General features: G+C 39.2%; 1 protein-coding gene across 1 annotated transcript in view; it reads right to left on the bottom strand.

Annotated features, from left to right (window-relative positions):
* The window catches only part of cald1a (caldesmon 1a), a 117,263-nt gene extending 102,143 nt beyond the window's left edge, over positions 1 to 15,120 (bottom strand). Inside the window, exon 1 of the mRNA XM_062996215.1 lies at positions 15,022 to 15,120. The gene's annotated coding sequence lies outside the window, so the exon portion shown is untranslated. The remainder of the gene's footprint in view (positions 1 to 15,021) is intronic.
* Positions 15,121 to 18,181: the final 3,061 nt, after the last annotated feature.

The following is an 18,181-nucleotide window of genomic DNA, read 5'->3' as shown; positions in this document are numbered from 1 at the left end:
TATGTTTTGTAAAGAACGATAAGGTCAGAAATACTGTATAAAGCTTGTGTGTGTATGCTGATGTATTCTGATATAAACTATATTACGCCCACTGTCCCACCTTTTTACAATGCCTCCCATGCGTTTCCCCTCACCCCGTATCTTGCGTTCTCATTGGCTGTTCGACATAGCACTCATTTCCAGTCGGGCAACTCAGATTCAGATATCTGACATGCTAGAAATCTCGCTTCGATTGAGAGCCGAGTTTCGATCGCCGAGCGAACACCGAGTTGCTCCCAAGCCGGCAAATCTAGTGCCGACTAGGAATAAGATGTGCAGCAGGTAGACCAGAAGAGTCTCTCCATGTTCAAACTAAAGCCAATCATTCCTGTAGCAATCAACTTAAAGATTATTAAAGCAAACAGGAGGCACCTCACCAATTTTGTCTCTAGAATTAAACTGGAGTCCACCTTTAGAAATGTATTGCAGCATCTAAGATGTGTAGCAGGTAGACCGACTGAGTTTAAACTAAGACTCGTTCCTGTGGCAATCAACTTAAAGACTACAAAAGCAAAAAAGGATGCACCACAACAAACTAACTACACTTAAACTAAAGCTAACAAACACGTTCAAACTAAAGCCAATCATTAAAATAAAAATGAAAGACCCACAATCACAAACTGGGAACTGGGTGATTACAATCATACAATCACAAGTCATTTTAGTACACTTCTGATGAGGTAAGAGGATTTCGGATGCCAGGCTCTCCCCCAGAGGAGTGTTCTTAATTAAACAACACTAGCTGAGAAGCTGCTTCTACACCTCAATCTATGCCAGGTGTCTGGTAGCCACACAGTGGTGAATTACCCAATGGGACTTCCACGGTTCCTGATAAACTGCCAGATTTATAGTGCCTACAGGTCAGGGGACTGAACATAATATAAGCTATATTTAAGGTTGTCAAGACCCATTTGACATCAAACTTCAGCCCTGGAGGGCTACAATGCTATAAATATTTGTGGTTTTCAATGTACAGTTAGGCTAACTTCTAAGCAAATGCACCAGAAGAGTTGGCACTGGCTAAGCCTTTGCTTTTTTTATGGCTAGAGCAGTCATGCTAACTATGATGTTGTGCTACACTGAGCAGTAAGATTTTACAATTTGCCACTTAACGTTAATGAATTAAGTCTAACCTTTAAAGACAGCCACTAAGACAAACATTTTATTTAATGTAGTTAGCGACAACTGGCTTTAGCATAAAGCTGTCCTTTTTGGCATGGTTTAAAAGCATTGTACGTTTTTTTTTAATCCAAGCATAGCCTTATAGCAATATTATAGCCTACTATGGTTTTCTTTTATATTCTTATTTTGAATGATTAAACAACAATTTCTTCGCATTCTTTACAACATAATGCTATTTCGCATTGTGATTATGAATGCAAATTTTGCTAATTCCTTTTAACCAATAGCTGACAAGCAAAAAGTGTAACAAAGCAAACATGGCAGTAATGTAGAAAGGTAAGATGAACATGAACACTATAAACAGAACAAATTCAGTGTGTAGATTGTTGATTATACACTGATTAGCCATAACATTAAAACCACACTCACTGTCCATTTTATCAGCTCCACTTACCATATAGAAGCACTTTGTAGTTCTACAATTACTGACTGTAGTCCATCTATTTCTCCGCATACTTTGTTAGCCCCCTTTTGTGCTGTTCTTCAATGGTCAGGACTCTCCCAAGACCACTACAGAGCAGGTATTATTTGGGTGGTGGATCATTCGTAGCACTGCAGTGACACTGACATGGTGGTGGTGTGTTAGTGTGTGTTGTGCTGGTATGAGTGGATAAGACACAACAGCGTTGATGGAGTTTTTAAAGACCTCACTATCACTGCTGGACTGAGAATAGTCCACCAACCAAAAATGTCCAGCATGCTCAGTTGACTTTAAGCATGTGAATTAGATCTGGGTGTCTGAAGTTTGTTTAAGTTAATATATCTGCAGCCACTGATCAACTGTCATACATACGGCTAAACTAAATACTGAAAAGTTCAAGAGAACAATGCAAAATAGAAGAGTTTGCACTAGTGGCCTCACTATAGATAAAACAGTGAAAGTAAAATTATATAATATAATAAAAAAAAATAAACACATGGGATTTCTGCATTCCTGCACTAATTATGTAGACACATGCAAAAATGTAATTCAACCCACAGCCCCCATAACATTATGACCACTGACAGGTGAAGTGAATAACACTGATTATCTCATCATCATGGCACCTGTTAGTGGGTGGGATATATTAGGCAGCAAGTTTTATCCTCAACGTTGATGTGTTAGAAGCAGGACAAATGGGCTTAAGGATTTGAGTGTGTTTGACAAGGGCCAAATTGTGATGACTAGACGACTGGGTCAGAGCATCTCCAAAACTGCAGCTCTCGTGAGGTGTTCCCGGTCTGCAGTGGTCAGTATCTATCAAAAGTGATCCAAGGAAGGAACAGTGGTAAATCGGCCAAGGCTAATTGATGCACATGGGGAGTGAAGGCTGGCCCGTGTGGTTCGATCCAACAGACGAGCTACTGTATCTCATATTGATGAAGAAGTTAATGCTGGTTCTGATAGAAAGGTGTCGGAATACACAGTGCATCACAGTTTGTTGCGTATGGGGCTTTATAGCCGCAGACCAGTTAGGGTGCCCATGCTGGCCTGATCGCTGTATATTTTGAACTGTGTGTGGCATCACACATTTGTTAACAGCTAAAAAGGCTGTGTAAGTGTGTGAATGTCCAAAAAGAGGATTGCATTATGTGGTAGGAAAGTGAATTACATTACCCAGAGAAAATGCAGCACTTTTGCTGTGTGGCACTCAGCTGTGCCTGTAATCCTCGCAAAATTCCTCGTAATTCTGAATTGTGAACAAATGTTGTATGACATCAACTTTATCCCTGGTAATTATCCGATAAAACCCTTTAGTCAGACCCCCCTGATATAGAGAAAAACCAGTGTAACCAAATGTTCAGCTTTGATCTGGGGCAGATTTAAAATCCTGCTTACGAATGACATGTAAAATGAAATGAAAATTTGGAGGCAGGGTATGTGTGTGTTGCCTACAGCACAATTCTCAAGAGGCTTGTATATTACCACATAAATATTCTCTTGATTAACTGTAGCGAATTCACTCCATAAAATTCACCCCTAAACAATTACTACTGCGCCCATTCCAAGACTACAGGGAGCCTGATCCAGTTCGGCAGTGGTAAAGCAAGAACACAAGCTACTCAGCAGCATGTCAAACATCATTCCATAGCAACACTGTCATAATGTGAATAAAATATACAAGGTAATTATATAATAGTTCTGGAGAGGGGTGTAATCAAGTCTGAAGAAACTGGTATACTACATTCATTATTATTAGAAAATACACAGATCAGCCATAACATTAAAACCACCTCCTTGTTTCTGCACTCACTTTCCATTTTATCAGCTCCACTTACCATATAGAAGCACTATGTAGTTCTACAATTACTGACTGTAGTCCATCTGTTTCTCTGTATGCTTTGTTATCCACCTTTCATGCTGTTCTTTAATGGTCAGAACTCTTCCAGGACCACTACAGAGCAGGTATTATTTAGGTGTTGGATCATTCTCAGCACTGCAGTGACACTGACATTGTGGTGGTGTGTTAGTGTGTGTTGTGCTGGTATGAGTGGATCAGACACAGCAGTGCTGCTGGAGTTTTTAAACACCTCACTGTCAGTGCTGGATTGAGAATAGTCCATCAACCAAAAATATATCCAGCCAACAGCACCCTGTGGGCAACGTCCTGTGACCACTGATGAAGGTCTAGAAGACGACCAACTCAAACAGCAGCAATAAATGAGCGATCGTCTCTGACTTTACATCTACAAGGTGGACCAACTAGGTAGGAGTGTCTAATAGAGTGGAAAGTGAGTGGACACAGTATTTAAAAACTCCAGCATCGCTGCTGTGTCTGATCCACTCATACCAGCACAACACACACTAACATACCACCACCATGTCATTGTCACTGCAGTGCTGAGAATGATCCACCACCTAAATAATACCTGCTCTGGGGTGGTCCATTGAAGAACAGGGTGAAAGCAGGCTAAAAAAGTATATAGAGAAACAGATGGACAACAGATAGTAATTGTAGAACTTCAAAGTGCTTATACATGGTAAGTGGAGCTGATAACATGGACAGTGAGTGTAGAAACAAGAAGGTGGTTTTAATGTTATGGCTGATCGGTGTATGACACACTTAAATGTTTATAATAGACAACATAATACACTGAAACAAGTAACCACTTAAATCATCTTAACAAGGTTTGAATTTGGCTTTGTAACCAAAAATATCAATATTAAAAAGAAACAGAAACACTTTTTATATCGAGTTGTTGAGTAGTTCACACCTAGCGATTGAGAGCCGAGTTTCGATCGCAGATCGAACGCCGAGTTGCTCTCAAGACGGCAAATCTAGCTCCGACCAGTCGGCAAGCAAAGATCTGGGCAAAAATCGTGTAGTGTGACCTAGGTATAACATACCCCACAATCAACTAGCAGCCTGACTAGGGTGTATTTATGCCCCACAGCAATTATTTTCATGTTAGTGAATTTGACAACAGTAGCTTGTTGGTAAAAATTGGAACACAATGCCTTTCTATTGTCACTACTGTATGGGTAACACATGCTTTTATCCAAAAACCAGAATCCAACATTGTCTTTTAATTCCCTGCTTGCCGCATTTAAATGTAATTTCCATCATGGCATATCTGGCATAGCATCATCATCATTAGCCATGTTTGTTTGGTTTGGTCCTGGATGTGGACTGGGCAGTGTGAGAAGCAGAAAGTCCTTCCACACACTAAACATGTGATCCTCATGGGAAAAGACTAGGGATAATGAACTTAGACATTTCCTGTAACTGTTTTATCTGATGAGAAGTTGTCGGAAGATCAAATGATCTCTTTAATCAACAGTGTGTCATTCCCTCATCATTTTATGAATCTGGCAATCTGATCAAGTATCAGTTAATGACTTTCTGTAAGTTTTTACCAGTCTTAATAATGCATACATTTCCTATGAAGTCAACAAAAGGATCAGGGTAGCAGGTTCAGCTATATAGTAAAATTCCATCATCGTACCATCATGACCAGAATGGCCTTATAAGTTAAAACTTCAGCCCCAACCATCCATCCTTTACTGGGTGGATTTATTTCTAAATGTAACATAGCCGTGCCCTTGGAAAATAGAGCAAGAAAAAGGCATTCGTCAGCATTATCCATCACCTCAGAGAAATCCTCGCTCAGCAGCCCCAGCCTGCCTCAGACCTCCTTACTTAAAAGCTATGCAACCTCGATCCAACTCGCCATCGCTGTTCCAGAATCTGATTTTTCCAATGAAATCTGCGACCGTGCTGAAGAACAACAAACAGACCACAACATCAAATTACCAATTAAAAAAAAACTCACTACGGGACGATTGGCTTCAATTGTGAGAGCAGAAGGACTTTCTGATTTCTATATTACTATCAAAACATCTGTGAGGCACTTATTGGATATTTGCTAGAACCTAAATAAACACAAGCTATGGTTTCACACGGCTCTGATCTCACAATTGTGGAATGTCCTGGTTCTGTCACTTTTTCCCCAAATCATCAAACCCAGTTAGAAATGGAACAGAACCTATAAAACGTTACATGACTATCTAAATGGACCTAGCTATGAGATTTAAAGTAAAAAGCAGCTGGTACGGAAAATGTTGGGTTAGTCCCCTAATTTTTCCCGCTGTGTTAATTAGGGAAGTAACAATACACTCTACCCACGATGTGATTCACGATACTGGGTTCACGATACGATTTTTTCCCGATTTTTTAAACAGAATGAAATTGAAGACAAATTATGACAAAGTTCCCTTTTATTATTTCTCTTTAAACAAGAATTTTATAAAATACTGTATTTGTGTTTATCTTTTATTTATCTAAATAATGAATGTCCTTTTATTTCTGAGGTAGGTACAAACTATGCAAAACAATGCTGCACATTTCCCTTTATGTGTAAAAAAAACTTAAATGAAATTTTAAAACAAATCCAACATTAAGTAAATAAATGAATAATACAAATAAAGAAAGTATCCTCACATAAATAAATGTTGGAATGAAAATTCCAAACCTGGCAACCCTTTAGTGACGTCAACCAGGCGAGGTGAATAGCGCCAGTGCCCACTGCTGTTAAAAGTAAATATCGATTCATTATACATGTAAACCGATTTGAATCGATTTGTAACTGTCTTGTGGTGCATCATTACATCCCTAGTGTTAATAAGTATAACCAAAAGCTAATGAATCTTCTACAATTGCATTCCAAAAGAAAAATAAACCCACCGACCCACGTTCTGAAGGGTTTTTTTAAATAAATTTGCATAATAATTGACATGATAACTGGTGATACTGGACTAGTAATCAGAAGGTTGCTGGTTTAAGCCCCACCACTGCCAGGTTGCTGCTGTTGGGCCCTTGAGCAAAGCTTAACCCTCGATTGCTTAGACAATACACTCTCACAGTACTGTAAGTCGCTTTGGATAAAAGCGTCTGCTAAATGCTGAAAATGTACATTTAAATGTAAATGATTGGGGACAACCAAGGGATTGGGTTTGGGATTGGCGACCTGTCCGGGATGTGTTACTGCATTGCGCCCAGTGATTCCAGAGAACCTGGACTTGCCGCCACCCTGACCAGGATCATCAGTCGACTGTCAACAGAGAAGTCCTGTCTGTGTAAGTAGTTGCAGATTAACAAACAGGAAATAAAAATGACTACGTTAGGAAAAAAAGGGGTGACATTGGCTACGGTGGCTCAAAGCAAGAAGGTCCTGGGTTTGATTTCCAAGTGGAGTGGAATGGGTCCTTTCTGTGTGGAGTTTGCATGTTCTCCACATAAAAGTGCAGTCCAAAGACTTGCAAGTGAGGTATATTGAAGATATACAATTGTCCATGATTGTGTTTGACATTCAATTTAAACTGACAAATCTTGTGTAATCAGTAACTACCTCTCCTGTCATGAATGTAACTAAACTCTACTTACCATATAGGAGCACTTCGTAGTTCTACAATTACTGACTGTAGTCCATCTGTTTCTCTGTTTTTTAGCTGGTATCACCCTGTTCTTCAATGGTCAGGACTCTCCCAGGACCACCACAGAGTAGGTATTATTTGGGTGGTGGATCATTCTCAGCACTGCACTGACACTGACATGGTGGTGGTGTGTTAGTGTGTGTTGTGCTGGTCTAAGTGGATAAGACACAGCAATGCTGATGGAGTTTTTAAACACCTCACTGTCACTGCTGGACTAAGAATAGTCCACCAAAGAGAAATATCCAGCCCACAGCGCCCCGTGGGCAACGTCCTGTGACCACTGATGAAGGTCTAGAAGATGACCAACTCAAACAGCAACAATAGATGAGCGATCGTCTCTGACTTTACATCTACAAGGTGGACCAACTAGGTAGGAGTGTGTAATAGAGTGGACAGTGAGTGGACAAGGTATTTAAAAACTCCAGCAGCGCTGCTGTGTCTGATCCACTCATACCACATACCAGCACAACACACACTAACACACCACCACCATGTCAGTGTCACTGCAGTGCTGAGAATGATCCACCACCTAAATAATACCTGCTCTGTGGTGGTCCTGTGGGGGTCCTGACCATTGAAGAACAGAGTAAACGGAGGTTAAAAAGTATGTAGAGAAACAGATGGACTACAGTCAGTAATTGTAGAACTACAAAGTGCTTCTATGTGGTAAGTGGAGCTGATAAAATGGACAGTGAGTGTAGAAACAAGGAGGTGGTTTTAATGTTACTTACAGTATATACTAAATACATATAACTTGTTTAAAATGTGCATATTTTAATATCAATCTGTCAGTCCCTTCATTCAAATTCTGTTACAACGAATACATATGAAAAGTACTTTTAAAGCAGCTACAGAGCAATTTTAAGAAAAATGTTATGCACATTTAATAAACGCCTCTATGATACGAAGCCTTTCATTAGACTGTCATCAGCAGATACCATAATAGCATGTTTAGCAATGTTTAGAGAATTTAAATACAGCTGAGGCCACCAGTTCAAAAGATTCTGCACTTTTATCTGCACGTTTAAAAAAAGGTTTGTGCAAACCCCAAGTTGAACACATCGACAAAAGATATACTGAACTACAAACCATGATGAGCATAAAAACATGAATTTTTAGTCACTGACTAAAAACACTGAAGCTTTTCTTTCCATAAGCATCTACAGTATGTGCAAAGTTCTCTGTAAGTTCCAAAGAAAAGTAAAATAACACCAGCAGCTTTTCTTTCCTCCTCACATAAAATCTTTCTTAACTTTTAACCATGCAGCTCACTCCCTTAACAAGAGACACCCCGAGTACATGCAAAGTAGAGTTCTGAAATTAACAGAATAGAATAGAATGAGTTTATTTGTCATATATAAATACACTGATCAGCCATAACATTAAAACCACATCTTTGTTTCTACACATTTTATCAGCCCCACTTACCATATAAAAGCACTTTGTAGTTCTACAATTACTGACTGTAGTCCATCTATTTCTCTACATACTTGTTTAGCCTGCTTTTATCATTAAAGCTTTGAATCATAAACTGATGACCAGACATTCTTCTTCCAGATTTGCTTCTGGAAACCAAAATCATGGTTCCTGCCTCTCAGGTGGCGCAGCGGTAAAGTACGCTAGCACACCAGAGTTGGGGTTTCGAATACATCGTATCGAATCTCAGCTCTGCCTTTCCGACTGGGTTGGGCGGCGGCATGAACAACGATTGGCTGTTGTTCCTAGGGGTAAAAAAAGTCGGACCATAGGTCCTCATAATTGGTGCAACTGTGGCCCCTGCTGGCTGACTGATGGCACCTACACAGGGCTGAGGAATAATGCTGATGGGTGTGTGGCCCTCCGTACACAGTGCAGGTGAAAAATGCAGTCTGTACTGACTGTACGTGCCGGAGGGGGCGTATGCCAGTTGAGAGGCGTCCTCAGTCAGCGGTGAAGGGTCAAATCAGTATAGAGGACGAAATCAGGGTAATTGCACACGACTAGATTAGGAGAGAAAATTGGGGGGGGGGATAGAAAATTCATGGGAAAAAAAAAAAGTCATGGTTCCAGAGGACTATCGCTACAGTTGGCTGTTGGTATAAGGTTCTTATTGGGGAATGTTGGATTGGCAACATTTCAGGTCAAGAAACTAAAGAGTTTCTTTAGTAAAGGCTTTATCTAACCTTATCCAGACTATATATATTTCAATAATTTCAGACATTGGCAGGCTCCACCCATGTTTTTGATTGGCATTTGTCAACAAGACTGTAGACATTCCCACATTTTTTGATAATTATTAAGGTTAAAGTTGTTAGCGTTCCATAAGGTCTGTGTATGTGGGGTGAAAACCCAAATATTAGTTTGCGCTCAAAAATTACGCAAATTAGCTCAAATGTAAGTGGGCGGAGCTATATGGTTCTTAAAGCTTTTTTGTAGAGCATGAGACAAGTGTCATACAGGGCTACAACCTGTTGACCAAGTCTCTTGTCCGTTCGACTTATGGTTTGGTCTGTGCGTTTCGTTTTATCAAAGAAAAAGAAGAAGAAGAAAAATTCCTGGCGCCCAGGTGGCGCAACAGGATATTCCTCTAGCACACCAGCGCCGAGATTCTGAACACCCCGGTTCGAGTCTCGGCTCTGCTACCGGTCGGCTGGGCGCCATCTAGCGGGCACAACTGGCAGTGCCTGCAGCAGACACAAATTGCCCACTGTGTCTGCTGGGTGGGGAAATGACCGGACTAACTGGATGAGGTCTTCAAACGCTGTGCAAGGACCCTGGTTAGTGGAAAGAGGCGTCTGTGCAGAAGCACAAGCGTAAAGAAGGGGTCCGCTAGGACTGTGCAAGCGACGGAGGGCACGTGAGCAGCAAATATACCCTCCTCGAATGCAATCAGGGATCCACAGCAGCAGAAGACAAATTGACTAAAATTCAATAGGGCCAATAGGGTTCCAGCACCTTTGGTGCTTGGACCCCTAAATTTGCTTGTATGCCTTTATTTACCCAACATGAGATTACATTTACATTTTCAGCATTTAGCAGATGCTTTTATCCAAAGCGACTTACAGTTGTGACAGTATACTGTCTAAGCAATTGAGGGTTAAGGGCCTTGCTCAAGGGCCCAACAGTAACAATCTGACAGTGGTGTGGCCTTGAACCAGTGACCTTCTGATTACTAGTCCAGTACCTTAACCACTAGGATACAACGTCCCTTTCTACAGATTACTGATAACAATGCTGCCGGGTTCGATTATTCAGCCCCTCTAACAGCAGGTAGGTTAAAGTTCATAGTTTTGATGGTAACATTGATACCAAGCTTGTTTTGACTATTTATTTCATTCCAGCTGCGTGTCGGTGTTCATTGTAGTTGTGTTGCTGCATACTTTTAGATTCAGTTGGCAGCCCCGCTACATAAAACACCTTCCCGCACACCTGGTACTCTGAAACCATGATATTTTATCATATTCTAAAAAGGTCAAACTGTACCACCCTAAGCAAGTTAGCACCAGCCCTAAAGACAAGAAAAAAAAAAAATCCATCCATCAGCATACCGCAGTCCACCCTGTGTTCATTTCCTGTATCACCCTCTGTGTGTAGATGTGTTATTTAGCCTGGACACAGAGGCTCTGGACTCCGGAAACACAGGGCAGTGTTCTCAACATCCTGTCCCAGCCAAGCCCATGGCAAGGCCTCATTATCACTCCGCAGAATTACCTCCAGATTCCTCTGAACTCTGCTCACCCTCACAAAACAGCGAGTGATGGCGAGGGAAAGTGAATACAGAGGTTCAAAAGAAGAGAAAATGGTGCACTTATGCATTCCGAGGCATATTCCAATCGTCTGTCACCAGGTTCAATCTGTTCCTTATAAGGCAAGGGCATTCCCCTCATATTTTCCAAACACCATGCTGTTATCAGATCCAGTTTCGTGGCCAATTACCAGCTCGGATTGCTGCTCAGAGCTCAGAAGCGTGCATAGCTACTGCCACAGTGCAGCACCACCTATCTAAATACTGGCTTAATAGCCAAACGTGAAATATCAAACCTGAAAACTAACCAGCATTAACGAGCATTTCTGAAGCTTTTACCATGATTTAATGAATGTTAAAAAATTTATAATTTAAAGGATGGTTGTACAATGACCTGCATTTGGGTGGTTCACAAATGTTAAACGTTAAAATCCTAGACCCTCTAATGCATAATAATCAGCAGGGAGAATTCCCTTCTCATCCTTATACTCTTGTCTGTCTACAATCCCACAACAGAAAACAGATGAAGCAATGCAAGAATGTTCCTGCCTGGCAACAGCACACCACAAATATTTTGGGAAGAGAACAAGGGTGGAAATCCAGCCAGAACATAGAGCATAAATGCTACTGAAAGCTTAGAATTTGGCAATGTAAGTGCAACATTGCTAAACTTGGACTACAGATCGAGGGACCACAATTCCACTTCTGGAGGGCCACGGTCCAGTGTGGTCTGAAAAATCAGTGCTGAACTCAAACCCTCCAAAATTACAATTGGTGCTGTAGACTTTCATGAGAAACAAGCCATTTCATTGGCTTAGATATACACTGATCAGCCATAACATTAAAACCACCTCCTTTTTTCTACACTCACTGTCCATTTTATCAGCTCCACTTACCATATAGGAGCACTTTGTAGCTCTACAATTACTGACTGTAGTCCATCTGTTTCTCTGCATACTTTGTTAGCCCCCTTTCATGCTGTTCTTCAATGGTCAGGACTCTCCCAGGACCACTACAGAGCAGGTATTATTTGGGTGGTGGATCATTCTCAGCACTGCAGTGACACTGACGTGGTGGTGGTGTGTTAGTGTGGGTTGTGCTGGTATGAGTGGATAAGACACAGTTATATTGATGGAGTTTTTAAACACCTCACTGTCACTGCTGGACTGAGAATAGTCCACCAAACAAAAACACCCAGCCAACAGCGCCCTGTGGGCAGCGTCCTGTGACCACTGATGAAGGTCTAGAAGATGACCAACTCAAACAGCAGCAATAGATGAGCAATCGTCTCTGACTTTACATCTACAAGGTGGACCAACCAGGTGGGAGTGTCTAATAGAGTGGACAGTGAGTGGACATGGTATTTAAAAACTCCAGCAGCGCTGCTGTGTCTGATTCACTCATACCAGCACAACACACACACTAACACACCACCACCATGTCAGTGTCACTGCAGTGCTGAGTATGATCCACCACCTAAATAATACCTGCTCTGTGGTGGTCCTGTGGGGGTCCTGAACATTAAAGAACAGGGTGAAAGCAGGCTAAAAAGGTATGTAGAGAAAGAGATGGACAGTCAGTAATTGTAGAACTACAAAGTGCTTCTATATGGTAAGTGGAGCTGATAAAATGGACAGTGAGTGTGGTTTTAATGTTATGGCTGATCAGTGTATAGGTTTTACATTAATGTCCCAGTTTAATGTCAGAGTTTTCAGTTTGGACTTGGAGACTTTTCATGGAGTCTAAACACACAGCTGTGTTCTCGATATCCTGTTTTAGCCAAGCCCATGGCAAGGCTTTGTTATCGCTGCACAAAATTACCTCCAGATTCCTCTGGTCTCCACTCACCCTCACATTGAAACACTGCTGCTGAAACCTCACAGAGGTCATACACCAAGGGTCACAAATTCTAGTCCTGAAAGGCTTCAAGTTTGAAATTGGAATTTGATCCAATTTAAAACAAACAGAATATATGCACAAATACATTTCATACATATAAATATATATACACAAAAAAAAGTATATATTTGTTTATGCATTTTCTCCCCTTTTTCTCCCTTTTTTTAGCATGTCCAATTGCCCGATTGCATTATGCTTCCTCTCCACCAATGCCAATCCCTGCTCTGATTGAGGAGAACGAAGCTAACCCACGCCCCCTCCGACACGTGGGCAGCATGCCGTATGCATCTCCTCACCTACACTTTGACGAGTGCAGTGCAGCCCAGCACTTTGTTCGGAGAGCCACACCCTGACAGCACCCTTTTTCTCATCTCTGTGCAGGCGCCATCAATCAGCCAGCAGAGAGAGAGAGACCCTATCCGGCTTAATCCCACCCATATCTGAACAACAGGCCAATCGTTGTTCATGTGGCCGCTCAGCCTAGCCGACAGGCAGAATTAAGATTCGATTCGTATTTGAGGTCCCAGCTCTAGTGTTCCAGCGTGTGTTTTTACCGCTGCGCCACCTGAGCGGCCTGCAAATAGTTATCCTAATTGTTTTTTTCATTTGTCATGTAGATTTCAGTCAGAGAATTAAGTTTGTCTTTAGAATACTTCTTCTGATTATTTGAAATCAGTTGGAAGACTTAATATCAGAGTTAATATGATGTTTTATTCAGCATGAATAATGAGACTTTGGACATTGGATAGAAGGCACCCCAAAGTGTCTTTGGCTTTCTAAATTTTTTACAGCTAACCTAGTTAAAAAGCTTTATGTGCACTGGGAAAAAACAAACAAACAAACAACAAAACAGGTTCATTTGGGCTCACATTACACGTGCCTTGACATCTTTAGGATGTAAGTAAACGCTGACTCAAGGGTCACAAATTCTGGTCATGGGTGGTCAAGAAAGCACATTTCGGTGATTTAAGCTTACCAATACATCACAAGGTTTTAAAGTGTGTTACAACAAGATCACCATACTGTATAAGTAAAACCCATTAAATAAAAAAGCCTCAACAAAGCACAAAGACATTTAAAAGACATAAAACATGTATTTGCTAGTCATTCATAAAATTTCTAGCGTTAATGGTCTAAACATTTATAGAAACTATGCTTCACACAACTGTTTGAACATAGATAGATAGATAGATAGATAGATAGATAGATAGATAGATAGATAGATAGATAGATAGATAGATAGATAGATAGATAGATAGATTTATTAATCCCATAGGGAAAGTCACAGCAGTTCAAGACACATTAAAGCAAAAAGTATTAAAGTACACAAGTATTGTTGTACAACCTATGTAATTAAATAAATATAATTTACAAAATGTAGTATGTAGTATAAAAAAAACTTTAAAAGTGTCGTTGCAGTAAATATTATCAGATGCGATATGTAATATGTGAACACCCCAACATCCAGCTATAACCATATGCTGATTGGCAATATAGATGAAGCTGGTCAAGTTCTTTCAGTCAACCAGTTTGTTCAAGTTGGTTATCTTGGCCAACCACTTTGTTCAAGTTTGCTATCTTGGCCAACCAGTTTGTTTAAGTTGGTTATCTTGGCCAACCAGTTTGTTTAAGTTGGTTATCTTGGCCAACCAGTTTGTTTAAGTTGGTTATCTTGGCCAACCAGTTTGTTTAAGTTGGTTATCTTGGCCAACCAGTTTGTTCAAGTTAGTTATCTTGGCCAACCAGTTTGTTTAGGTTGGTTATCTTGGCCAACCAGTTTGTTCAAGCTAGTTATCTTGGCCAACCAGTTTGTTCAGGTTAGTTATCTTGGCCAACCAGTTTGTTCAAGTTAGTTATCTTGGCCAACCAGTTTGCTTAAGTTGGTTATCTTGGCCAACCAGTTTGTTCAAGCTAGTTATCTTGGCCAACCAGTTTGTTCAAGTTGGTTATCTTGGCCAACCAGTTTGTTTAAGTTGGTTATATTGGTCAACCAACTTGGTCGACCTATTTATGGTGTCCAGCTGCCACTTTGGTCAAAATGATTACACTAGCTGCTCATGATGATTAAACACCATGATAATACTGCCCGAATACCCTAGTCAACAATGTTACCCAGCATCACATCATCAAGTACAGAGCAACACAGAGCACTACAGTAAACATCTAAAAGAAACTTCCAGCCGCGTAAAAGGTGTACACGGATTGGAGAAACCCGTTGAGTTGTTTACATTAAAAGCACAAGTATTAACTCCTCCAGGCTTACCTGGCACTGACTGCAGCTTCAGAAGTGTAGTGTTGAGAAGCAGAATTCCCGCGGACACTCTCTCTCAGCCTCTCAGCCTCTTCTCTCGTGGAGAACGTGGAGCTGCGTTCCTGCTGTACACAGATAATCCAGCTAAACTCCTCCTAGTGCTTCCTATAAACACAGAGACTCAACAGCAGCAGCAGCGGCAGCAGCGGTAGCAGCAGCAACACCCGCTTCCACTTCACTGTCTGTCAGCACACGGTTACACCCACTCACAAAAACAACACGACTTAAATACCACTTTGTTACTGATTAAAACAATACGGATTTTTAACAGCCAGAAGTTTCTCAAACGTACATTTATTTAATGATTTGACTCAGTATATTGATCCAGTGCTTTTGAGTTAGTCTTAGTGCATTATTTTCAACCGATGGAAACGATTTCCACATAAAGTACAGTACAGATTTACTCCTCTTGTTTACACAGCCTGAGAAAGCATGGAAATATCTGTCCGTTTATCTGTATGTCTGTCTCTGGATCAGTCTTTCTGTCTGTCCTTCTGTCCTTTCTGTCTGTCTATCTATCTATCTATCTATCTATCTATCTATCTATCTATCTATCTATCTATCTATCTATCTATCTATCTATCTATCTATCTATCTATCTGAGTCATTCTATAATTTGGGGTACATTCCATGTCCAGTGATAATAATTATATTTATTCTAACAATTTTCTTTAAAAATTTCATATTTTACCTATTAATGGAAAACATGTTGTAATATCACAAAAACATTATGTGCATCCTATGCTTCATTTAGCTTGAAATTTGTCATGATGTTCCTAAATGAACAGTTTTTGCTGTGTCTGTTTTTTAAGTTGAGGGTGCCTTGGTTTCAAAATAATGAATAAAATTATTAAGGGCATCAACATCTTTTTTTTTATTTATTTCAATAGTTTAAATACTAAAGAAAAATAATATTTTATATTTTAAATATCTCTTTTAAATAATTTAAATATATTTATTTATTATTGCCCGCAAAAGTTCTGTCAACTATGTTACTAACAGAACTCCACTTAGCAACTCAAAAATGGTTTGTTCTAAAACTATGTGACTAGCATTACATGATATAATTTTTCTCTGTGGAGGGTATATTGAACAAACTGTGGTGAATGTTCTCTTATTTTTTTAAATATTTTATCTATAATAGAACATTGTCAATGAGTATATTAATTGACCGTCAACTATGTTACATACATTGTTATGGTTACAATTTGTTTAATAATTTTAATTCAAATGTATGGTCAAATTAGACATTATTCTGTTCAAGAAATGACATGTGGTCAGCCAGGCAAGGTCTACCACTGAAGTTATGGGTCAAAATAGGGAAATTGTCAACTATGTTACCTGTCAACTAAGTTACCTAATAGTCTACATCTACTTGCCCTTTTAAATAAAATAAAAAATAATTATGTTTAAGCTTTGCAACTAGTGGATATGTTACACTAAAGGAATATATTAATTTGAACCACTGATTGTTCTATTGAGAGAGAACAATTTTTTTGTACTTTTTTGGAGATGTGAAATGTACCCCAAATTATAGAATGACCCATCTATCTATCTATCTATCTATCTATCTATCTATCTATCTATCTATCTATCTATCTATCTATCTATCTATCTATCTATCTATCTATCTATCTATCTATCTGAGTCATTCTATAATTTGGGGTACATTCCATGTCCAGTGATAATAATTATATTTATTCTAACAATTTTCTTTAAAAATTTCATATTTTACCTATTAATGGAAAACATGTTGTAATATCACAAAAACATTATGTGCATCCTATGCTTCATTTAGCTTGAAATTTGTCATGATGTTCCTAAATGAACAGTTTTTGCTGTGTCTGTTTTTTAAGTTGAGGGTGCCTTGGTTTCAAAATAATGAATAAAATTATTAAGGGCATCAACATCTTTTTTTTTATTTATTTCAATAGTTTAAATACTAAAGAAAAATAATATTTTATATTTTAAATATCTCTTTTAAATAATTTAAATATATTTATTTATTATTGCCCGCAAAAGTTCTGTCAACTATGTTACTAACAGAACTCCACTTAGCAACTCAAAAATGGTTTGTTCTAAAACTATGTGACTAGCATTACATGATATAATTTTTCTCTGTGGAGGGTATATTGAACAAACTGTGGTGAATGTTCTCTTATTTTTTTAAATATTTTATCTATAATAGAACATTGTCAATGAGTATATTAATTGACCGTCAACTATGTTACATACATTGTTATGGTTACAATTTGTTTAATAATTTTAATTCAAATGTATGGTCAAATTAGACATTATTCTGTTCAAGAAATGACATGTGGTCAGCCAGGCAAGGTCTACCACTGAAGTTATGGGTCAAAATAGGGAAATTGTCAACTATGTTACCTGTCAACTAAGTTACCTAATAGTCTACATCTACTTGCCCTTTTAAATAAAATAAAAAATAATTATGTTTAAGCTTTGCAACTAGTGGATATGTTACACTAAAGGAATATATTAATTTGAACCACTGATTGTTCTATTGAGAGAGAACAATTTTTTTGTACTTTTTTGGAGATGTGAAATGTACCCCAAATTATAGAATGACCCATCTATCTATCTATCTATCTATCTATCTATCTATCTATCTATCTATCTATCTATCTATCTATCTATCTATCTATCTATCTATCTATCTATCTATCTATCTATCTATCTATCTATCTATCTATCTATCTATCTATCTATCTATCTATCTATCTATCTATCTATCTATCTACCAGTGGCGGCTGCTGGTCTTTCAAAGGGAGGAAGCTCATTGTCGGCTTACATCATAAAATTTGTCAATTTATTTATATATAAATTGTGCCCTCTGTTCCTTTTCAAGAAAATGGCCTGAAATGGGTTGCAGTTTGTCTTTCGACTTAAATCCGCGATGGGACTGAAGCTCCCAGTGATTAAGTGATGGTGTAGAGATCAAAATAGCTGTCAATCAAAACGGGATTCAGCCTTTCGACTGATCCTCCAATCATCATGCAGAAGCTCAGCGTCCAGACCCGCCCACAGCTCCATCCCCCCCCCCATTTATCCAATGACCGGCGAGTTTGCGAGATGCAATGAAAAAAACCCTCCC

The sequence above is a fragment of the Trichomycterus rosablanca genome, chromosome 1 (assembly GCF_030014385.1).
Source record: "Trichomycterus rosablanca isolate fTriRos1 chromosome 1, fTriRos1.hap1, whole genome shotgun sequence".
NCBI lineage: Eukaryota > Metazoa > Chordata > Actinopteri > Siluriformes > Trichomycteridae > Trichomycterus > Trichomycterus rosablanca.
This window is presented reverse-complemented; position numbering and strand designations above follow the sequence as displayed.